Source organism: Olea europaea, chromosome 6 (genome assembly GCF_002742605.1).
Source record: "Olea europaea var. sylvestris chromosome 6, O_europaea_v1, whole genome shotgun sequence".
Taxonomy (NCBI): domain Eukaryota; kingdom Viridiplantae; phylum Streptophyta; class Magnoliopsida; order Lamiales; family Oleaceae; genus Olea; species Olea europaea.
Genome location: NC_036242.1, coordinates 3,279,277 through 3,304,613, shown reverse-complemented (window position 1 = coordinate 3,304,613; position 25,337 = coordinate 3,279,277). Strand labels below are relative to the sequence as shown.

General features: G+C 36.5%; 1 pseudogene; it reads left to right on the top strand.

The window, feature by feature from the left end:
* The first annotated feature begins 1,970 nt into the window (after positions 1 to 1,970).
* LOC111395010 overlaps positions 1,971 to 25,337 on the top strand; it is a 56,759-nt pseudogene continuing 33,392 nt past the window's right edge.

Here is a 25,337-nt window from a genome sequence, read left to right as displayed (position 1 = left end):
TAAATTTCCGACAATATTGGAAGGATTTAATGATGCTAGTTAGATATCTAGCACGGGTGAAAGTAAATTCACCTCAGGTTGGGTATTCACTCTAGGAGGAGGTGCTATTTCTTGGAAATCAAAGAAACAAACATGCATAACACACTCGACCATGGAATCTGAATTTGTAGCCCTATCGAATATCGGAAAAGAGGCTGAGCGGCTTAATGATCTCTTTTATGAGATACTTTTGGGATCGAAAAATATTTCTTCAATACCTATCATGTGTGATAGTCAAGCTACATTAGCAAAAACATACAACGAGATATACAACGAAAAATCTAGACACATGAGTCTTAGACGTGACTATATAAAGAAGTTAATCAAGGATGGAATAATTTCCCTAAATTATTTAAGGTTAATTGAGAATTTGGTGGATTCTTTGACTAAACCTCTAAATAGAGGTTTAGTAGCATTTATTTCGAGATGGGGTTGAAACTCCTTAACTAAAAAAAGGTTTGCCAATGACTGCAACCCTACTTGTCATTACTCTAAAGATAATTTACGGGTTCAAAGGGTAACAACAAATCATTTGATATGTGAATATTTGCAACATTAATAAAAAATTCGCAATAATCCTATCCTAATTAAATTAATACTGGTTGTTACTGAAATGAGGGATGAGTTTTAAACTCTTAATGAAGTTCAGTGCTAAAATACAAGTACATCTAAAAGTAACAAATGTACTGAAAGAATTTTACCTAAACAATCTTCAAGGTGGTGCCGCCTTAATAGAGAGTTGGAGTTTCTCTCTTAAAAGATTGTTGAAAATGATAAGCGCAAGGCCATAAAAAGCGTTAAGCGAGTTATGAGGAACTTGAGAACACGTGGTACTCATGTGTGTGTTCTTACCGGTATTGTCATATGGAATAACTGGTTCAAAGCTACTCGCTACCTTTGATTCCGACTTTACTTTATAGGAATTACACTATTGTTAGATTCAAATCGAAAGATATTTAATCCTTAGGCATGAGTATTGTATTATTTGAATATGAGATTTTATTGAATATTGAACAAGTGAGGGATTGTTGAGAATTATTGTTCAACATCAATAAATCAATGGAAGTATAAGTTGGAATGAAATTGAAAATGATGGCCTCGAGTGTGGCTTGTGTGATTGCACAGGCATATAATCTTGTGGTCGTACAAGAACCTACCGAAATTTAAAGGCCCGATTTGAGTTTAACCATGCGACCGCATGGCATGCGGTCGCATGGTACAAAAAATCCGACCGTTTGAAGTCGGTTTTTGGCCGTTGTAAGTACAATTTTGGTGACTTTTGGGTTATATTTTGGCACCATTTTCGTACATGTGGCTTATGCCTATAAATAGTGGATCTATATTGAAGGCAAAATTATTATAAAACATCAAGGTTCCATATTACTTCCAAAATCAAAGATCAAAATCTTTAAAAACTATATTCATATTCATTCTTTGTGTTTTTCAATTTTTCTAGGATTTGCACTTGTGCTTTGGTGTTTAAATCTTTACAAGGCTTTTTATAATCCTGCCAATCATTTGCCAACAACTTTCGAAATATCTCAAATTCATAGAAAAAGGAGCAAATATCGTTTGAGGATAACGATATCGTGTTTAAGCCATTCATTGATACATGTTCGAGATTATCTTGTTATTGGCGTTTTCGATCATATTTTGTGATCTATAGTCCAATTTGATGAATTTTCTCCATTACTAATAACGTGGATGATGATGAGGATCTACCCAAGCAAAGTAGTCAGAAGCATCAGCCGCCACATTAGCTTTTTGTCGTGAAGGTTTTCGTCAACTGTGAATGCACGAAATTGAAAGAAGCGATGGATGCATGCACGTTTAAACAGAGGAGTTGAAAATGTTTAATGAGCATTGATTTATTATCAATTTGTGATTTTGTGCTCCACGTTTTCATTCAAAAGAATTCTCAGTCAAGCAAAGCAAAGTGCCAAAGTGGAGTTCCAATTGTCATTAGCATTCAGAAAAAGTACTGATTAACATGATTGTCCACATTTCTTCACAAATATCTCACAGTTAATCACTCGCAAAACTCTGCTAAGCAAAGAAAAATTACTCCATAAACCTAATGTCAGACAAGAAAGCTACAAGTCCCTCCACCACACTCTTCTCTTCTTCCTAGGGAAATTCAAAGTAAAAAAATGAAAAACACTTTCCCCCACTTCTTCTCCTAAGCATCTCTATCTTTTTGTGTATAAATAGACTTACACGAATGCATTGCGTTTTCTTAAGCATTGAAACTGAACAAACCCAGAAGGAGAGGGGTTGTAATCTACATTGGAGTAGTGCTTCTGGGGTAGTGTTATGGCGAGTTCGAGTGGGACCAAGAAAGATGTGGGCCCACCTCGGTCATTTTCGAGGAGAATGACGAGAGCCCCCTCTCTGGTGGACGGCGAAGAAGACACCTCCGCCGTGGACAGTGAGCTTGTGCCCTCGTCTCTATCGTCAATTGCTCCCTTTCTCCGTGTGGCCAATGAAATTGAGCAAGAGAATCCCAGAGTCGCTTATATATGTAAGATTCACAATTACCATTGATTTTGAGGTTTTCTTCATTTCGTTTAGAGAGAATAATACTAGAGCTAAGTTGTTAATTATTCAGGTTTGTACAATTTATTAATTTCGACTTGCTCATCGGGAATTCTACGTAAGGTTGTTGAAAATTCAAGGCATTTTTTTTGTTTGAATAATGCTATTTAGCCCAATTGAAGTTATAACCCCATTATATATGGGGCAAATATGACATTAAATGATGTGTTGAAAGAAATAAGTTATTTAATTCCAACTTTCATTTAACCCATCATGTAATGCTACATTAGCACCACAGTGAGGCTAAAAAACATTATTCTGTTTATTTAGGCATTTCTCCTCGAGAGTTTCGAGTATCAGTTATGAGTGTTTTTTAGAGTATCGATTTTAAATGATTTTAGTTGCTATTTTTAAAATATTCCAACCTATGTTATCCACTTATTGTAAAAGTTTTTTAAAAGAATAAAGTTACATATATGTCCCTCACTGTTTATAGTTTCTTGTATGAAATTTTTTTACTCATAAATGAAAATATGAGTTTTATGTTATAAGTTTATCCTTATTTTTTATAACACATTTTTAGAAATACTAAACTAAACACGTTTTCGGTATTTTGTAAAACTGAAAACTAAAATTTTCAAAACTCATTTTCAAACACTTATTTTCCATAAAATTATATTACACGTAAACAAAAAAATTTTCTTTATTTTTTACTTCATATTCTTAAAAATCACTATTTTAAAACTCATTCCCAAAAGGGGGTTCCAATGGGGCTTTATCCTTCATCTATTAAGTCCTTGTTTGATGGTCATTATTTTAGGAGAACGTGTTATTAAAAGGTAGGGAAAATGTTTTGGAATTAGGCGCATAATATTTTATTGTGTGAATGTGTGATTGAAAATGAGTATATTAAAAAAAAAAAAAAAAAGAGTTCAAATAATGGTTGTCAAACAAAGGCTAAATGAAGGAACTATAGTGTTTCTTGATTATGCATTGCTTTCTTAAAAGAACAAAATTTCTTGTTTTTATTTGTTTAGGATCTCGATACTCCATTTAGACGGCTAATTCGACGAAACAGTTTGTTTACTGTGTACATTTGCTACTGGTAATTTGTGCTTTAAGAAGATCCCATGCTCTCTGATAGAACATGTGTGATAGCTGGAAATGCTCCTAATCTGGATATACTAAAACTCGTATCCATAAAATCTGAACTGATATCCGAAAATCATGCCTGTTCGTTTTTCCTTCTCTTTCTTGGTTTCATTTTTATACGTGACATCCTTAACCATATTATCTAGTCAATTTTTGCACGATATTCTTTTTTTCTAGTATTATGGATTCTACACTTACCAAAGGACAGGTCGAAGCTCCTCCTTATTCTTAGATGGTCTCTTCTTATACCAGGGTTGGTAAAATCTCATTGACTTTTACAGCAGACAATAAAGAGGAGTCCATTTATGTCCAAACCATCAACCCAAAGAACATATAATCAATTGGAAAACTTCTGTTAAAGAACCTACAATAAGAGTGAAGTCAGTTTTATTCCATAAGAAAGTAGATGTGGATAAATTACTATTTCAATTTTGGAAAGGTGCAGGTCACATACTTTCTTGTCCGACTTTCCATTTATTAATATCTTATCATATCAAAGGTCCTCAGTTCCTCATTCCATTTGATATATGTCATCCTATCGAATAACTCCATGAACCTTGAGAAAGTGATTTTTTATAAAATGGTTCTCGTTTGTTATTCCTGGGTTATCTTGTTTAAATAATTATCCAGTCCTTTTTTTCCTTTTAAATTTTTGGATCAAGTCGCTTGCATGCATTAGAGGAAGTTCAGAGGTTGGATCCAAACTCAAGTGGGCGAGGTGTTCGACAGTTTAAGACATACCTTCTACATAGGGTTCAAAAGGTAGACACAATAGTCTTCATTATTAATATCTTTTTGCTTTTGCAGTCTTTTTGGCTTCCTACTAGCTAATGCATTCTCAAGATTTTAATTGATCTTTGTTGCTTGAGGTCCTTCTATGTTAAGATTCTTATTGACGCAGACAATAATCATAGAAAGAAACCTCTTGGTTTAAAAATATCCATAGTGATTGTAGAATATTTTCATTTTTTTTTTTTTTGTCTGTATTAACTCCAATAGTTGAGAATATTTAGGTGATTTCTCGGCGTGCAATAGTTCTTGCAAGAGATAAACAGTTCCTGTTTGCTTTGTTTCCTCCTCCTCGTATGTTTTCTCTACAATCTGTCTACTTTTCTGCCATTCTAACATCAACATTCTTCCTTACCATCATAATCTTATTTGCTTGAAATTGCAAGACTTCCTAATGACACCATTAACCTGAATAGTCCTAATTTTCTGAAGGTATATTCATGGTTATGTTCATGAAGTATCGTGCAGTATTGTATAATACTTAAGATTTATTCTATATGTACTTCCTTTTCATTGCTTCAATAATACTGATTGTTAAGGTCATACTTAAATTTTTAATGATTGCAGGAAAAAGAGACAGAACGCATACTTGCGGAAGATGATTCTAGAGAAATCCAGAAATATTTTCAAATGTTCTACAGAAGACATATTAGAGAGGGCCAATATACGAAAAAACCGTGAGGCTTAATTTTATATCGAAGTTATCGTAGGAGCTACATTGGCCATTTCGTGTTAATGTTTATTTGACTTATCAGTTCTCCTTTGTGTGTTTCTGTGGAGAGGAGATGGCTAAGATCTATCAGATTGCAAACGTGCTGTATGATGTGATAAAGGCGTTAGTACATTCATCAATAATTGATGATAAGGTTTGTTTCATAATGTTTTGTTGTACTTGATATTGTAGTTGTTTATTCTATATTGGAGTTTCAATGAGTAGCGATCTCAAAAACTCTCTGAATGCAGACGAAAAGAATTGCCAAAGATATTGAGGAGAAAAGAGAGCAACATAAGCACTACACCATTCTTCCTCTGGATGCTGCTGGGGTTAAATCAGCAATTATGGAATTTCCAGATGTTGTCTATGAAGATACACCTAAAATTATAGTTAGTATGGTGTCTGCTGAATGAATATATAATTTGTCAATGCTAGTATTCTATGTTTTCTCTCTTATATTATATTTTCACTTATTTCTTAATCAGATTAAAGTAGCAGTTCAAGCTATACGCGATGTGGATACTCTTCCTACATTTCAAACGCCTGATGGGAAGGATAGATCAGTTACAGATATTCTTGAATGGCTTGCTTTACACTTTGGTTTTCAGGCAAGTTTTACTGTTTCTTCCCTTGTTTTGTTTTTTCTCTTCTTCCTCTCATTTTGTTCTGTTGACATAAATGTTGGTATAACATTGGAGAAAAGAAGATAATTGTGTTCCTCTCCTCTGCCTACATTCTATAGAAAAGTTAACAAGTATGGAAATTTAGTAAAAAATAAGAAACATAATTATTGCCTAATATACGTAATTTCTGATTTATTTCCTTCCTTAACAAGTTCCAAGAACTGTCTATCTTTCTGTCTTCTTCCTCTTACTGCTGCATTCTTAACTTAATGCCTGTTGGCTAAGCTTTTTAAGTGCTTATAAGTAGTGGGTCCCAAAGAATGTCGTTAAAAAGTAGACGAAAGTTGTGGGTCCACCAACTTATAAGCTTGTAAAATATTTCCCAAACATGCTATTACTCTGCTTTGATTGAGTTTTTATTAGAGGAATGACAGTGTTCTACATGTGTACACATTGATAATTTTTGCGTTTGTCAAGTTGTTAAATGAATATAATTAGAACCCACCTATAAAATATTGTTGAGCCTAACTCAACATCCTGAAATGATACGTCCATTTGTTTGTTACTTCACATTCCTGTATGTTGTTCTAAATTTGGCTTGAAATAAATATTTAGCCCCTGATTTTCATTCTTCAACAAATTAATAGCTTGTTTGGTACTGCTTAAAAAGCAATTAAGGGTCCATTTGAGCCCTATTATTTCTCATTACATTAAATTAATTTTTTCTCTCTCCTACTTTTAAACACACAATTTTCAATAAAATAATATTACACGTAAATCAAAAAAATTTCAACTACTCATTTTTAAAAAAAAAAAAACACTATTCACCACATTATAATGCCAAATAATGGGGATCAAACACACCCTAAAATCAATTTTTGACCCTTTTTTACTATTCCAGCTTTTATTTTTGAATTCTTCTTTCACAGATAGGACCCACTTTTTCTCTAATGGTCAAAAAATCAATTTTTGAATTCTTCTCTCACAAGTAGGACCCACTTTATCTTTAATGGTCAAAAAATCAATTACCAAAATCCCTACCAAACAAGCACTAAATTGTTTGTTACAGTAACATACTCCACCATACATTTATAGAATAAAATATTTTACGCACAAACCAATAAAGAATTTTTTAATTTTTTATAACCATACATTCTTCAAAAAATACTCTTTAATTTCTCCCATAATGAGAGACAAACAGACTCTTAATAGTATATTACCTACGTATTCCACAGTTATTTATTTATTTTTGGGCAAAAGTGGTGCCTAAGTGGGACGAGAGTGATAGTTGAAGGTGGAAGTATTTAGGGATCTTCAAGGAGTAATCACATTGCATGCCATGTTTTGATAAAATAAATATTTGTATACTACTGTTACAAAATCACTAACAAATAACACTTTCTGTTAAGCATGCGCTAAAACATAAGAAAAATTTACGACATATAACGTGCAGAAGCATTTTACCTACCTTTATGTAGAAACTACAATCTACGTACTGTGATTTGATGAGAGTTAATAAATAATATATTTCGATTAGTCTAAGTAAAAAAAATAGGAAAAATTACAAATTATTAAGTCTTTTTGATAAGGACATCCCAATTTTTATTACTTTAGTTGGACGACATTTAATTATTTTAGTTGGAATTTTATTTCTTAGTTGGACTTGGGTTATTTTATTTTTATGGACTTGTGTAATGGGCTTGGCCCTATCTTTTAGGTTTTTAGGTTTGCAGTATTTTTAGTATTTAAACCTATTTTACATTGTAATTGAGAGGATGAATTGATTGAATAAAAATTGGCGATAGCCCCATTCTTTCCTCTCTTCTTCTTCCCCAGTTCCCCTTCTTCTCTTCTCCTCCCTTCTCCTTCTTCTTTCTTTCTTACTCATCTTACATCAAATTGGTATCAGAGCTAATCCTGGATTTCTTCAAAGAGCGCTACAACCGTAAAGAAGTTTTGTCCAATTCCTCCACAACAACACCCAGTTTGCTGCAGAATCTCGTTAACACCTTCACCTTCTCTGCAGTTATTCCTGTCCACTATTACTTTCCCAAACCTTAGCTCCCTTGCAACCATCATCGAGAAACAGGCCCAGCCCCACCATGACCGCTGCTGAAATTCTCGCCATCGCAGCCCATTATTCCGGCCACACCAGAGTCATGTCCTTCCACAACCGCCACCACAGTTGAATAGCACACCCAAGCCAATAACTGTCAAATTCCAATACACTACAAACGGTAGCAACTGTGACGGCCACTACCTTCTCCAAAATCAGCAACTCCATAAAATCAAAAGAAATCCACCACCTGTCGACTACTTCTAATCGATGACCCAAGTAATTAACTTCCTCCAAGTCCTCGACGCTCCCATAATCGTTGTCAACCGAAGGTAGGAATAGGCGGCGTCGACGATTGTGGGCGTTTGCACTGGTCGCGTCGCAGTGGCTCGAAGTCTGGAAACCGGTGGGCTGATGCTGATTTCGGGTTCGTTTCACGGGTGAACTTGGTCGGGAGTTCATTTCTAAAGTTTTATTTGTGTTTTAGTGCTTTTCTCTTATTTTGGACCTCAATTAGTCCTTATTGTTTCATTTACACAAGGTTTATTTGATTTGTATTGTTAGAAAAAAAAAAGATCGAGAATTTTTGGGAATTTCCTGACATGATTTTACAGGTACATTTTAGTTGACTGATCAGTACCGCACCTCGCCGAACACGAAATTTTCTGTCTTGGCATTTCAACGCTTAACCATTCAAAAAGTGAAGACATTCGACGCTGGGACGACTTAAGCTAACTGAACTCAGGGAGTCTCTGCTCCTATTTATTTTTAGTGACACTTTTACTGTATTTTAGAATTGCATCAATTAATTCTTTGTGTTGCTAATATTTTGATAATTTAACCTTAAATCTATTGGATTGAAATTCACGAGCCGACCCCATTGTTCACTCGTTTACCCCACGTGATTAGACCTAGCATTTGTACCTTTGCTTTTTATTTTATTGGGTCAAGAGTGTTTACCCTAGCGGTTAGGACTCTATTCTCCTCACAAGTAGCGGCTAACTCAGTTTGGACAGCCGTTAATTGATTTTGTAATTGTGCCAACTGTCGGGTGATAGCTTCAATGTGGGAAGGGTCCATGGCAAGGGTACTAGAGTTAGAAGCAGTAACGCGACCACTACGTAATTGCATACACGGTAACCAAGCTAGGTGAAGTGTCTACTGAGATCAACAACCAACGAGTGCCAGCAGAGAAAATAGTGACTGAAATTTATCTATTGTTATTATTATTATTTTATTTTGTTGTAGGGATTACGTATGGCTCAATCGCAAGCTAATACTACTAATGCCAATAAAATAAAAAGCAAAGGTACAAATGCTAGGTCTAGTCACGTGGGGTAAACGAGTGAACAATGGGGTCGGCTCGTGAATTTCAATCCAATAGATTTAAGGCTAAATTATCAAAATATTAGCAACACAAAGAATTAATTGATGCAATTCTAAAATACAGTAATAGTGTCACTAAAAATAAATAGGAGCAGAGACTCCTTGAGTTCAGTTGGCCTGAGTCGTCCCAGCGTCGAATGTCTCCACTTTCGAAATATTAAGTTAGATGCCCCTACATTTGATGGTTGTCTAGATCCTAGTGTATTCAATCAATGAGTTAGAGATATGGATCGCTTCTTTGCCTGGTATGGGGTCCCTGAAGATCGAAGGGTACAATTTGCCAGTTTGAAATTAACTGGCACAGCTCAACTGTTTTGGGAAAGTGTTGAGGACCTCCTAGAGAGGTGCCATGCTCCCCCTGTTGGGAACTGGGATGAAATGAAGCGTCGCCTTGAAGAAAAATATTTACCTCAATCTTACAGGGGCAACTTGCTGGATCAATGGAACGCACTTACGCAAGGCAGTCAACCTGTGACCGAATATGTTACTCAGTTTGACGAGTTTCGAATGAGATGTCAAGTCGTTGAGGATGAAGTCATGACCTTGAGTAGGTTTAGGCAAGGCCTACGGGATGATCTTAGACGTGAGCTTGTTCTTAGAGGTGTCACCACTTTTGACCACGCCTACTCTTTCGTTCGGGATTACGAGTTAGTGACTAGGACACCGTACAGAAGTCGTAGTGACTCCCGCACTGCAACCTCTTCTGCATCCACTCCATCCCCTAAGTCTATTCTAGGACCTCCTCCTTCTAATACTAACCCTACATCGGATAGTAAAGGTAGAGGTTCTGAGGTTTCAAGAACGTCCTCTCGTTTGCAATGCTTCAACTGTAAGGGTTTTGGTCACATTGCTTCTAAGTGTCCTAGCCGAGCCCTAGTTTTGGAAGAGCATGAAGGTATATTTGACGAGCCACTGGAGGATCAGGTTTATGAACCTAAGTTAGAAGAGTTCGATGACTTGGAGGATAGTGAAGATACCTTCTTGGGTTGTATTCAGGCTAGTCTCCTTATCCCACATACGCCTAGAGTCGATGTTGTCCGTTGTACTCCTACCCAGCCTAGGGATGCTGATGATTCGCGCCGTCATGCCATCTTCCACACTTACATCAAGATTAATAATAAGGGCTGTTAAGTTATCGTGGATAGTGGCAGCTGCATTAATGCGGTTTCGATGGCTACTATATCACGTCTAGGGTTGAAGTCTGTTCCTCGCCCTCAGTCATACAGCGTCTCTTGGGTTGATACCTCCTCCATAGCTGTCAAGGAGCGTTGTTTAGTTCCTATCCAGTTTCTCGAGTATAAGGACCATATATGGTGTGACGTCATTTCAATGGACGTCGGGCACATCATCTTGGGACGATCTTGGTTATTTGACCTAGATTTAACCATCTATGGTCGATCCAATTCCTGCTCCTTCGTATTTAATGGAAAGAAGATTCACCTTAACACACTGCCCCCAAAGCCTGTTGGCCTACTAGAAATGAAGAAAAGTGTGGAACGAAAGGGATTGCACATCATTAGTCCTACAGAGTTTGAGCGTACACTTGTTGGTGACTCAGTTGTGTTCGCTTTGGTGGTCATGGGGTTCCATCCCACTCCACAATAGAGAGCCCTGTTGAAGTCCTGTCGGTCCTCCAAGAGTTTCGAGACGTCTTTCCGGAGGACCTACTTGATCATCTACCTCCACTAAGGGATATTCAACATGCCATAGATTCGTCCCAGGGGCATCCCTCCCAAATTTGCCTCATTATAGGATGAATCCTACCGAGTACACTGAACTTCAAAGGCAAGTGGATGACCTCCTTCACAAATGATTCATTCGTGAGAGTTTAAGCCTGTTTGCTATCCCTGCTCTATTGACGCCCAAAAAGGATGGTTCTTGGCGGATGTGTGTGGATAGTCGCGCGATCAATAGGATTATGGTGAAGTATCGTTTTCCCATTCTTAGCCTTGACGATATGTTAGACATAATGGTTGGTGCCACAATCTTTTCGAAGATTGATCTTAAGAGTGGATACCATCATATCCGAATTCGCCCAGGTGATGAGTGGAAGACCGCGTTTAAAACGAAAGATGGTCTTTATGAATGGCTGTTCATACCTTTTGGGCTAAGTAATGCGCCAATTACCTTTATGTGGGTAATGACACAAACTCTTCGACCTTTCATGGAAAAGTTTCTTGTTGTCTACTTTGATGATATCCTCATCTATAGTAAGTCTAAGGAGCAACACCTTGACCACCTCACACAAGTCTGCTCTACCCTTTGTGCAACTAATCTATATGCTAACGTCAAGAAGTACTCTTTCTTCACCAACACAGTCGTTTTTTTGGGTTTCATTTTCTCTTCGACAGGAGTATCTGCTGATCCTGCTAAGGTTCAGGCGATTATTGATTGGCCTGAGCCTAATGCTATTCATGACGTCAGAAGCTTTCACGGCTTAGCTACATTTTATTGTCGCTTTATTAAGGGGTTTAGCACTATTATGGCGCCTATCACGGAATGCATGAAGAAAGGAGAGTTTCGTTGGACACAAGAGGCAGCTAAGGCCTTTAAGTTAGTCAAGAAGCGAATGACGGAGGCTCCTGTTATGCGCCTTCCTGACTTTTCCAAAATCTTTGAAGTTGAATGTGATGCCTCCGGGGTAGGTATAGGCGGAGTCTTGAGTCAGGATTGTCACCCGGTTGCCTACTTCAGTGAGAAGTTAAATGAAGCCAAACAGCGGTACTCAACTTATGATAAGGAACTGTATGCGATGATCCAAGTTTTGCGCTATTGGCGCCACTATTTGTTGCCCCAGGAATTTGTCCTTTATTCGGATCACGAGGCCCTCCGTTACCTCAACTCCCAAAAAAGATTAAGTTTTAGGCACGGTCGTTGGGTCAAATATTCGTTTGTTTTAAAACACAAAAAGGGCGTGAAAAACTAAGCAGCTGACACATTAAGTCGTCGTGTCTCCCTTTTGTCGATCATGAGTGTCAAGGTCATCGGTTTTGAAAGACTTAAGGAAGATTACGAGGCATGTCCCGATTTTAAAGATATCTTTCTTAATTTACAACGGGGACAATCAGGCGCCACAGATGGCTTCCGACTTGAGGAGGGTTATCTCTTTAGAGCCAATAAATTGTGCATCCCTCGAATTTCAGTGCAAGATTTCATCGTGTGGGAAATTCATGCGGGAGGTTTAGCCGGTCATTTTGGACGTGATAAGACCATAGAAAAAGTTGAACGTCAATTCTATTAGCCTAGCTTGAAGAAAGACGTGGCTAAGATTGTTAGTACTTGTAACACTTGTCAATTGAGTAAGCAGAAGAAGCAAAACACAGGTCTATACACCCCTTTCCCTGTCCCCAATTGTCCTTGGCAAGATGTTAGTATGGATTTTATGTTAGGACTTCCACGCACCTCCAAGAAGCATGATTCTATTTTTGTGGTTGTCGATCGCTTCTCAAAGATGGCTCATTTTATCTCTTGTAGCAAGACGTCGGATGCGTCCAAGGTTGCCATGTTATTCTTTAATGAAATTATCAAATTGTATGGGCTTCCCAAAACCATCGTGTCTGATAGGGACGTTCGTTTCACTAGCCATTTTTGGAGAACTTTGTGGCATAAGATGAGTACCAAATTGAATTTTTCTACGGCCCACCACCCTCAGACTGACGGTCAAACTGTAGTAGTTAATCGAAGTCTTGGTAACCTATTACGTTGTCTGGTCCGGGAAAATCTTCGAAATTGGGATTGATCCTTCCTGTAGCTCAAATTGCGTATAATAGCTCCATAAATCGTTCATTAGGTATGAGTCCATTTGAAGCCTTTCATGGGTACAAGCCTAGGAAACCGTTAGATCTCATCCCTATATCCCCATAGGCTAGAGTGTCAGTATCAGCCGAAGCATTTGCACAACATTTTCGTGACTTGCATATTGAGATCAATAAACAACTTGAAGTTAGTAATGCAAAATATAAACTCCAAGCTGATTTACACAAACGACATATTGAGTTTAACATTGAGGATTATGTTATGGTTCGCATTAGGTCAGAGCGTCGTCTACATGGACCCGCCTCTAAATTGCAAGCTCGTAGTGCTGGTCCTTTTAAAATTTTAAAGCAAGTTGGTCCAAATGCATAGATTGTTGACATTCCACCACACTTTGGTTACCACTCTACTTTCAATGTTGAGGATCTTGTAGCTTATAAAGGCTATTTCATTCTCTTAGATGACCCTCTATCACTTCCTTTTGTGGACCTTGATCCTGATTCTTTGGCTCCTTCTAACCCACTACCACCTCTCTCAGTACACAAAGAAAAAATTGATGCTATTTTAGATGAAGAAACTGTGTTCACTACTGATGGAGAGGTTCAGCGCTTATTCATTGGGTTGGTCGACCAGATTCTGACTGTGCATGGATCTCCAGGGAGGCACTACAGCAATTGGATCTAGATTTATTGGAGTTTTATCGGAGTCAGCAGGATCTTCCTTGGCCCAGATCGTCTCCCGTCCACCCGGGGGGGGTTGGTGAGTACACCAGGTTCAGACCGCCACTGACACATTTCTACAGATGCCGGAAGAAGCTTGCCCAACCACTCAACTTATGGTTGGAAGATTGACGGAAGCTTATAGAGATATAGTCACTCGACAAGGTCGAGTTTCTCTCCCACCCCGGGAGAATTGATGAGGACATCCTAGTTTTTATTACTTTAGTTGGACGACATTTAATTATTTTAGTTAGACTTTTATTTCTTAGTTGGACTTGGGTTATTTTATTTTTATGGACTTCTGTAATGGGCTTGGCCTTATCGTTTAGGTTTTTAGGTTTACAGTATTTTTAGTATTTAAACCTATTTTACATTGTAATTGAGAGGATGAATTGATTGAATAAAAATTGGCGATAGCCCCGTTCTTTCCCCTCTTCTTCTTCCCCAGTTCCCCTTCTTCTCTTCTCCTCCCTTCTCCTTCTTCTTTCTTTCTTACTCATCCTACATCACTTTTACTTATGATTATAAAAATAAAACCGCAAAGGTAAAACAATCATACTAGAATGGGGAAAAAAAAAGTTGATGTATGGTTCACTTATATATGGTGTACATATTTTGGCATGGGAAACGTTTTCATTCTTGAACAAAATTACATCTTTTTATTTGTTAAATCTATTCCAAAACTGGAACACGGCAAGAATTTTCTACTTGTCCAGGATCTCTATAGTTGTATCCCAGGCTAATGTAGATCAGATTTCACGAAAGTTAACTTCTACGCATGTTGCACAAATGCCCTGACAAGGATTATTTATTTAAGTATGATTGATTGATTACCTTAATTATTACTCGATACTTGTGGTGTGAGTTGCTATAGAAGGCAACTATCAAAATTGCTTGTTGACTAGTTAATTTCTCAGTTATAACTTGGCATGCGATGCACGTGGCTAACTTACAATTAGTCTCATAGTAGCTTATGCCTTATAGAGACTCACTATTCTCATGCGCTGACTATAAATTTGTATCCTTGAAGGTGTGTCACATAAAAAGATGCCATCTTAACCCATTGCTTAAGACCTAGTTTGATGGCCCAACAAAGCACTTTTAGATAAAAATACCAACATGTAAAGCATATTTATCCTTTTGACTCCATTTGGGAGGGAGGATTAATTGTAAAGATTAGAAATGAAAAGAGAATTTAATAACCAAAGAGGGACTTCTGTATCTTGTTTGAGGGATGTCAAATATACTCAATAAAACCTGATGCGCCTCGATGTGAGAGGTTTTTCCATTAAATAGAACTGAATCAAACTAAATATGATAAAAGCAATTTATCTATATATATTGTACAATATAATTGTAATATAGCTATAATCTTCAATGATCTTCGTAATCTTTATTTAACCTCATTAACATCTCCCTCAAATTGATATTGGTAAGTGCACCAATTTGCAATCATAAATCGACGACGGTGACAACACTTGTATCCACGAAGAAGAAATCTAAATCAGAGCAACCATCTATGAAAATTAGTGACGACGAGAGACCAAGAACAACAAAGTAGTGTAGAAACAACCAAGAACTACTCCAAAGCCACTCCATGAACACTCCAAAGACATTCCAGAGAGTTCACACCCCAAGAAGAATTTTCAAAAGAAATTCACGAAGTGTAGTGACACACACAGTGAGCTCTATCTGTTGGGAGGACTCAGTCGAACACATAATTCGTATTCCGACAAAAGTTCTAATGCCAATTCACCGACCAAGATTCCAACAATATATCGTTGGCCAAATTGCTGTAGTTGGGAAAATTTCACAAAACAGTCTACACCAAAAAATTCAACGATGATCCTCTTCTGAGAATCCAAAACCATACAAGGATAATCCTCCGAGAATCCAAAACTCTAACTCATCAACTGAGCAACCAAAATCCAATAATCTGCAGTATCATGTCTCTCTCATCGCTACCATACCCACAAATGTCCAATCAACACCTAATCTTAATAAAGCTCACTTTTAAAAATAGCTTGAAATGAAATGGACAGCTTACAATTATCCACCACATGCTATTCTTTAATCAAACAGGCCCATTATCAATAACATTCATATATGGGAAGAGTTCATAAATAAGGTGTTAACTATGTCCAATTCAAAATCCAGGTTACAAGTTTCTTTAGTGCAAAAATCAGGTTTTAGCTAATTAATTAAAAATATTTATTAAATAATGATAATAAAGCCACAGTTATACTATTCATGGTCACATATTCACAATTATAGGTCATAAATTTTATTTATTGGTCACATATCATCAAACTAATTAGTTACAGATTTTTTCGAGGTCATAAATCACAATTTTGATAAGTTACGGATTATGTCGAGGTCATAGATGAAAAAATTATAGGTCACAAATCCAAAAAATTATAGTCATAGGTCACATATTTTCAAATTTGATAGTCACATATTACTTTTTTTAGTCACAGATGATTGAATTTTAAGGTCACAAGTCAAATAGCCGATCACCACCAACTCCACTTCCACCACCGTCACTTGCAACCACCATCACCCCGTCACCACCGCCAACAAGCCAACGCCAACGCCAACACCAACATCAACAAAATCGATGCAAACCAAGCCAAGCCGGCCACCAACCGCCACTTATTTCCCTTCAACATACCAACAATATTACACCACAAAAATTACATTGCCATTGCAGAAAGAGTGTACGAGAGAGAGAACAACAGATCGGAAAAGAGAGAAGTGAAATAGCGATTTGCAACAGCGTACTAAGTCTCAGTCCACGCTTGCGTAGAACATATCGCCTCGGGCTGCAAGGGCGACGGGAAACGGCTTCGAAGCAACGGTGCTTCGCAACGGTTGAAGCACCGCTGCGGTACGACGTGAAAGACTCTCTCTAGCAGTAGGTGGTGGTCTCAGGCAATGGGCGGCGGCACTGTGGACGATCGTCGCTGGGGGTTAACGAGAGAGAATGAGGAGTGGAGAGGGCGACAGTGTGAAATGATTTTTAGAATTTTAGGGTTGAATTAGGGATGAAATATTTTGTATTAATATTATAGTTAGATTAAAACCTAAAATGTGCATAAAAAACCATCTTATCTGACTTTTGTATTGGAATTTTTAAATGCCTGGATTTTTGTAATTTCCCCTTCATATATTCTAATATCAGCCCAATCCATAACCCTATACTGGTCCATTTTATAGTCCAATTACTCCCATCCATAATCTGATAACCCATTAAATAGAAAATAACCTAGCCCAATAACCAAATACCTCAACCCACAAGATGACCCTTAACCACCTTTAAAAATAACTCGGCCCAAAAACCACAATCCACATACATTGCCCATAACAACCCACATTAATTCAAAATTAAAGCCAGCCCAATTGCCAAAAAATATATCTATATAAACACAAACAACCCATACCTATTCACTTAATGAAATCAACACAGCCCATCAACACCACCACACCAGCCCAATCTAATATATATCGGCCCAATCCCTTCTCTTTCCCCAAACCCAGAACCGTCGCAATCCACTGCCTCTTGCTGACATCTTGCATTCCTCTGCCTCTGTTCCACCAAAAATGCTCCTCATCCAGGCCTAAAAACAGGGGACTGAGGTGGGTGCCCTTGATTTCAATTGATTCAAGGGAAATCAAGGGCTGAGGTGGGTGTTTTTAAGCCTGTCCATAGGCCTGGATCTGGAGCAAGCTTCCTGTTCCACAATTCCCTGTCGATCGCTACTTCCTACCACCACAATATTTGCTAATTCATCCCCATCACAATATAGAAACCCTAACCCATAGCCTCTCGCCACCGTCTCTTCAGCGCACCACCACACTTCGATTGACGGCATGCTTGTAACACTATCATCTTCTCTCACAGCCGGTGAAGACAAAATCAAGACCCGCACATGCTTCAATCGAAAGCCACCACTGAAGAAGGCGATCTGAGCCGAAGATGTCGATTACCGTTTGGTCGACTTGAATTTTAAAAAGGCATTACCACTAACGACGCTACTGACTCAATGAAGCTGTCGACCACCGAAAATCGAAGATTCAGTGATGGTATGCGGAGGATAATGAGCAGATTATTGGACCACCTCGGCCACCACCGGTTTATGAACGTTTTGTGTTGAAGACTTCAAAATCAGGCTGTCCAACAAATTAACAGCTTGATCCCAACAGCCAACCGAAAAGAAATCCTTTTACAGAGTCAAACTTTTAATTCCACAACGCGTCCTCACAGAGAAGCGGATTTGTAATTCTTGAAATATGATAATATAGTAAATGGGAAATATTGTATAGGATTTTCTGTGACTACTAGTACAAACTGGCAGCTGAGAAAAAAAATTGGCAAAGAAATTCAAAGGTTAATTCGTTTAGGAACAAAACATCGCTGATACCATGTCAAATATATTCAATAAAACTCGATGTTCTTTGATGTAAGAGGTTCTCTCATTAAATAGAACTAAATCAAACTAAATATGATAAAAACAATCTATCTATATACGGTACAATATAATTATAATATAATCATAATCTTCTATGATTTTCGTAATCTTTATTTAAATTCATTAACAAGGGAGTGAAAAATAGGTTGGCAAATTAGCCAATTTTTCCATCTTGGAGGAGTTGTTGGAATATACCCAAATAAAATGAGGACATTAAAGGGTATATATGTGGATAAATGTTATGCATACCAATGGCTCAACTTATGTCTCCCTCTTCCAAATATCCTCTCCAACACATTGCATGAATCAACTAAAACCTTTTACTGCTTTTTCACCTCAAGTTCATTCATATTATTGATTATAGCGCAACTCAATCATTTGTTCATTGTTTTGGTTCTTTGGATGTTGTTGAGCTAAGCTACTCACTTTTTGGGCCTATGTCCTATTGTCCAACATTTTGGTATAAAAGAAAGGAAATGTGGCAAATCAGAGAGAGCACTTGATATTGCTACTTGCCAATATGCAAGTAAGGAACAAGGATATTCATGATTATGATCAAGTAAGTTTTTCCATTTATTTCTTGATAGATTCAATTTTAATAGATAATATATTGTTCGTCTAATATCATAGGATTACCTGTTCTTTTGATGGATCATTCTTTTCTCATTTTTCTCCTCATATATTCTGAACATTGATGTCCACAGTTGGATAGCCACATAGTTCAAGGATTGATGGACAAGATTCTCAAAAATTATCAGTTATGGTGTAATTATTTACACTGTAAACAAAATTTTGTAAGTTGACTGCCTGTCTCTATATAACCAGTTTATCTATCTAGAGTACTTGTAGATTTTGCACCATACCTTATATGCACATGTTGTAACCATATAGTCTTTTATCATTTTTGTTTTATATCTTTGTTTGCAGGTGCTCATGGGGTGATAAAAGGCAGCAGTCACAGCTTCTCTACGTTGGGCTTTATCTTCTTATATGGGGGGAAGCTTCGAATCTTTGGTTCATGCCAGAATGCCTATGCTATATTTTTCATTGTGTAAGTTCCTTTTTTTTATGTTTGCCACTTTGGTGAATCCTTGATAGGCGATTATACTTGTTAGTACCGTATTTACATGCAAGTGGAAGAATAGCGATAATGCTGATGTTATTTCATTAAAATATTTCAAGATGCTATAATAACTTCTGCATGAAGGACTTGTGGGAATGAGGATCTGGAATAATAGCAATTTTATGCTGGTCAGTAAATATAAAATGTTATGTTATCCACCATCCACCAGCAATATCCTAATGCTAGGTTGGGGAGGTGAGAATTAGATAACACAGATACACTTGCAAAAATACATGTAAAGAAGCAAGAAGAAAATAAAATCTTAAATTTATATCTTAAACTCCTCAGGAAGGCTTGACCATCTTGTCTGCTTGTTATCCAACAATATTTCTAAAGATATATGGATATCTGGTCATTTTGTTGAATGCAGTAGATGAAAAGCTAAGTCTTCAACTTGTTTATGTAGATACATTCACGATTCTTTATTCTTATGAAAGTTGTTTTTCCAGAAACTTTAATTTGTAGAGATGCAGATACATCCTTCATTTTCATCTGGAAAATTTAATTTTGAAAGATGCAGATACTTCTTTCTTCTCTTTCCGAATTAGGATTGTTAATATATACTAAAAGCCTAAGCCGGTTTATATGATAAAATACTCCTGTGGAGATAGTTTTCCCATGTTGGGGAGTTACCTGCTTGAGGATTATATCCTTATCGAGTTTTTTAGGGAACCATTTAATCCAGTTACTTCAAATCAGTCGAACATATATATTGTATTTCATGCTCTGCTAGAAGGCTTCACTGTCCTGGTCTATTTTTGGGGAAATAAGGATTGGCACGTTTGATAAACTTCTAAATGTTAGCTTCTCGGAAACAACCACACTACAATTTTGGTGCTGTATGTTCTTGAGAATCTAAAGTATTGACCAGCACAAATTTATGTTGTTCCTGTCAAGTTAAAATTTTTTTAGATAGAGGTCATGATATCAAAATACATCTTTCCCTTTGGTCTTTCTTCTTGTCATGTAATCACTCTTGGAGGCCTTTATCTGAACAAATGTTCAAAGGTTAAAGCAGCTTTGGAGAATTTAGTGGAGTATTTTATCTCATACCCTAAGGTGATCTAGAAGCCTATGCAGGTTCATATTTGATATGAATTTGAAATTGATTCGGTGTGGGGTTCTGTAACTGATTGCAGTAGTAATCCACAATATGGTTATGATGATTGCAAGTTGCAACATGATTTTTTATTGTTATTCTTTTGGACAAATAACTATAAAAATTAGCTTCATAGTTTCATTGTAGATTAAATGTACTTTTATGCTTTAATACTATCTTGCCGCAGACTGTGCACTGTATTCAACTTGAATTTCTGTCCTACTTTTAAATTTTCCAGTTTAACAAAGAACATATATTTTTCCGATTATGTAATGTAATTAAGTTATTTTCAACTGATGGTTTGTTCTTATTGTTGATCATTAATTCTTTCAGTGCATTATGATTCTTTGTACCCTTTTTACGAAAATTAACTCTTTATTGCTTTGGTTGAGATTGCTTTATCACTGATTACTGCAGTGCATATTGCTTCTTATATCTGTTTCTTTTTTTATATGAAAAATTAACACGTCTGCTTTTCAAACATAAGATGGCAGACGAGTTGTATGGAACTTTTGGCAATGTCCAATACGTTAGTGGAGTTAAATATCAAACAATGCCACATGATGAGGAATATTTCTTGAGGGAAGTTGTTACCCCTATTTATGAGGTTTTGCATGGGGTAACTCGTATGTTTTTTTGCTTCTTTTTACTTTGGATCTTCACTTATATTATCACCTAATTTAATCATCTTCATTGGTAAAGGAAGCTAGGAGAAAGGAGGAGGGGAAATTGAATTCATCATGGAGAAATTACGACGATCTTAATGAATACTTTTGGTAGTTGTATTAATTATCAGAACTTGCCGTTTCTAGTTAATTAAATATCTGGGTTTCAGTTATTTATCCATTGTATTTTGCATTTCCCTCTGCTTTCATTTTAGGACTAAGAAATGTTTTAGGTTGGGGTGGCCAATGCATAGGGAAGCTGATTTCTTTTCATATGCAGAAAAGCCAGCAAAGGTCCAGAATTATATTTTGACTTCGAGAAAACTGTAAATGTTTTTTTTTTTAATCATGACTCTTTAGCCTTATTAATCTTCTTGACATTTTTCTCCTAAGTTTTCTATCAATATCCCTTTATATGGTCAAACGTTCTTCATCATCTTGTCTGTTTACACTCAATTCTTTCTGACACATTTGCCACTTTTCTCATTAGTAGATGGTATATGCATTATAATTCTATGATGGAAATCATTTTTCCATTTGTTGACAGTATTTATCTCCTTACTCTTTTGATGGCAGACAGATATCTGTGGAATTTGTTAAAGTTAGCTATTAAGAGCTCTGTCCAGATTAACCTTCGTTAAATGAACAGTTGACATTTTAGGGATCTTCAAGGGGAACATTTTTTTCCCCTGAAACTGGAAATTTTCCCGTCAGTCGTTTTTTATTAAATACAGGTCTTCATGACTTGGAATTTCCAAAAGGACACAATACATGGGAAATATACAAACTAAGAAATATCAACCATAATTCTTCCCAGTATAATCTCAATAAAACCCAATCTTCTTCTGTTAAAGCCTACTCATTCTCAATAGGGTATTTGCATCTTATGAGGACCTCTGGCACTGTAGGGCTTAGAATACTTTAAGAAGCCAAGAGGTACAATGAGTATTACCACTACTATGATTGCTTAGAAGTGTACATGTTGTAGAAGTGCCTGCTTCATTTGTATGTTATAGTCATCAAAGTCCTTGGAAAATTTAATGATAATTACAAATACTTATGGTAAAATCATTTCAGATTTTCTGATCAATTTAATTTTATGAACTTGAAGAAATATATTTACTAGTTAGCTTGTTTGCTTTATGAACTTGAAGAAATATATTTACTAGTTAGCTTGTTTGCAGGGAATTAATCAGATTCCTGTAGGAAAGAGCAAACCCAAGACAAATTTTGTTGAATTTCGTACATATTTGCACCTGTATAGGAGCTTCGACAGAATGTGGATCTTTATCATAGTGGCTCTCCAGGTACTCTAAGTTGATATTTGTTCAGATTTTATTTGTGCATATTTGAAGGCATGTACAATTTTCTCGTCCTTATGTCAAACTGAATAATGACAAAGGACATTGACAATGGATGGAAAAGAAAAGAGGGACTGAATAATTAAAGGAATAAATGAGGCAGTATAAGAGTAGTAGAGTTTTTGCTTACGCTGTTAATACTAGAGTATACATTCAGTGGTGGATAATTAAATCCTCATTACACAAACTGAGAACTCATCCCATACAACTACCTGTGTTTTCTTTTGCCTTCTTTTTTTCCCTTGAATATTTACGGTACTTATTACTACTCATCACAACTTTCTAACCCAAGCACAATTCACTGGTAATTGAGAGAATCAGATTTTACCAACATGTTCTCATCAGCTCCCGAGGTGTATCTGGAGTCAAAAGGCAACACAAGCCACATCCATTAATAAGTAACACAAGAACCTATCCAAAGTGCCACTTGGTGGCTGAGCAGATTCCTGCTAGTTTAAAAAACTCTTTCTCTTGAAAGTTGCATCTCTCCATGAAACCAGGTGTGTGTTCAGAGCTAATAATTGGCAAATTCAATTGGCCTGAAGTTTACCATTGGAGAGAATTTCCAAGCGCAAGTTCTGTGCATGTCAGTTCCTTTTTGGCTAAACAACTAGACTACTAATTGTAGTCTAGCCTGTTTTAACTTCCTTATGGTCTTCGTCCAACAGGAGTACTCAAGGTTCTTGCCAACTAAGCTACAAATCTGAAAACTTTCATGTGGTAAAGAGGAAAGTATTATATATGATTGATGCTTAGGCATGTTGCTGCATAGTACTTTATCCCATTCATTTTTTCCATCATTATAATCCTTGATCTTCATATAAAATTGATCCTATCATGAAGGGCTCAGGTAATTAGCTCCTGTCAGAGTTGATTGTAAATTAAGCAAAAAATCAAACATAAAAGACATAAGAGGGGATTTTCAGGTGGAGTGATGTGAGATGGAAAGACAATGTAGAATGAGCAAGACACATGATTTGTATCTATCAATTTACCATTCCTCTAGAATACATATTGAATTGAGATTATAATATCTTGGCTTGAAGCATGCTGTGTCTTCATATGCTTGATGTGCGCCCCTGATTTGTTTCAGGCGATGATTATCATTGCATGGCATCAACGTCTATCCTCAGGTGTTCTTTTCGATGAGGATGTCCTTCGAACGGTTTTGAGCATTTTTATCACAGCAGCCATATTGAACTTTTTGCAAGGTACTTGAATGTGTGGCTCTACTTCATAGTTTCAGCTCAGGAATATATTGAAAATTTCTTCAGGATATTACTGTTGCTGTGTGTCTAGTCAGCTTTTTTGTCAGTCCACAATATAATTTACTCCGTCTTTAACATCTATTCTTCAGCTGTGTTAGATATAATACTCAGTCGCAATGCCTGGAGGAATCTGAATTTTACCCAGAAACTTCAATACCTCTTGAAATTTGCAGTTGCAGCATTTTGGGTTGTAGTCATGGCTATAGCATATGCTAGATCTGTTACGAACCCAAGTGGGATAATGAGATTCTTCAGTAATTTGGGAGCAGATTGGCAGAATCGGTCATTGTATAACTACTGTGTTGCAATTTATTTGATTCCTAATATATTGGCTGTATTTCTATTTCCATTTCCATTTCTGTTGAGAAAAATGGAACGTTCAAATAAGCGAATGATTTCCCTCCTTATGTGGTGGGCTCAGGTAAGGAGATATAGTAGTTATGCTCGATGAATATGATTTTATATTATTCAAGTTAACATGTTTACTGAATCCCAGCCAAACCTTTATGTTGGAAGAGGCATGCACGAAGACATGTTCTCCCTTCTGAAGTAAGAAATCAATATGTTTTCAGCCTATATATGAGTTGAATTTTTTATTTTTTCTTAATTTTCCTCTTTGTTCCATCTTCTTTATTTCCTCCCTTCTCTTCTTGTTCTCTGTTAGCAGTTGTTATTTGCATGTGCTTGTTTATACAGCTATGTAAATTTTAATCTATACTTGCACAAAAGAAATATTGCATCTCATTTTTGGTAACTAATCTCTTCAATCCAAGATCAAACCTAGTTTCAACCACTCTTTAACAGCAACCGTTTCTGTGCTCAGATACACACTCTTATGGACCATGCTGCTAATGAGCAAGATGGCATTCAGCTATTATGTTGAGGTAACCTCTTGCTTGTAGCTAGAAAGTATATATTGTCTTGTTAGGATTCTGACTGACAATGTTACGGGACTGAGATATAATGTGCCATTTTATAGATTTAGATTTTCTTTTTATTAAAATGCTTATAATTCTTTTCTTCAAACGATAGTAATATGTATTATGCATTATCATTCCAGCACCAAATCCTGTTCATACAATTGAAGTTTATTTCATGGCATCACTATGTATGTGTGTTTGTAATAGAAACATTTGCCTGATGTCCACTGTTTGGTTCTACCAAAAATAATAATGACAAGAAGACAAACGTGTAAAGAATAATATGGAGAAAGTGTGGACGAAATGTACAATACTTTTATGTTGGTGAAGAACCATTTATTAGCATTCTAGAGGCACACAGGTCATACAGGATGGCATGAGAAAAGCTAAGAGTTGTTGAGGTTGAAAGACTGGGAGAACCTTTATACAAAAACAAAAGTGTAGAATTTATCTGACATGCTAGCTGTTCCTGAAATAAAATTAAAATTGACACCTACTAAACGAAGTATAGGCATAAGATTACATTCTATTGACCACTTCAGCAAGTATGATCAAGGCTTGACATGTCTGCATGAATTTTCTAATTCCCAAATTTTACTCAGCAGTCTATTAACGTATCTATATATGGGGAAGTGTAGAAGATGGAAAGGAAATATTTATCCTCA